Below are 518 nucleotides of genomic sequence, written 5' to 3' on the forward strand. Positions count from 1 at the left end.
TAAAGGCACCTTCCGGGCACCGTGTCGGGTGTGTGCTGGCGGTTAGCCGGATGGATGTCCCCACCCCACGGCCCTCCAGACCGCCTCAGGCAGCCCTGGGCAGAATCTGCCTGTGGCCCTCACATCCACACTCAGGGTAGGAATTGGACCCGCTTTCCCAGTCACCCGAAGTGGAAGGAGCTGAGATCTCGCACGTTGGCCCCTCGCGGTCACTTGGAGTATGGAGGCTTCCTGAGGCCTGGAGTCCTGGGCAGCGCGAGGAGGCAGGACTGACCTACTGGTTCTCCTGGTTCCCCCTTGGGCGGAGTATCCCTAGCCCAGTCACTGACAGAAAGGTGCCCCTCCTTGCCCGCCATCCTCTTACCTCAGGTGAGGGGCATCCAGAAGCCCCTTCATTTTCAAATGGGATAGCTCTGCTGGGCACGGGCAGAAGCCGGGCATAGACCTGGTGCCCAGATCGCATGATGCCCATCCGCGCCATCCTCCTGGGCTAGGGGTACATGCGAGGGATCACTTTG

The sequence above is a fragment of the Tenrec ecaudatus genome, chromosome 6 (genome assembly GCF_050624435.1).
Source record: "Tenrec ecaudatus isolate mTenEca1 chromosome 6, mTenEca1.hap1, whole genome shotgun sequence".
NCBI lineage: Eukaryota > Metazoa > Chordata > Mammalia > Afrosoricida > Tenrecidae > Tenrec > Tenrec ecaudatus.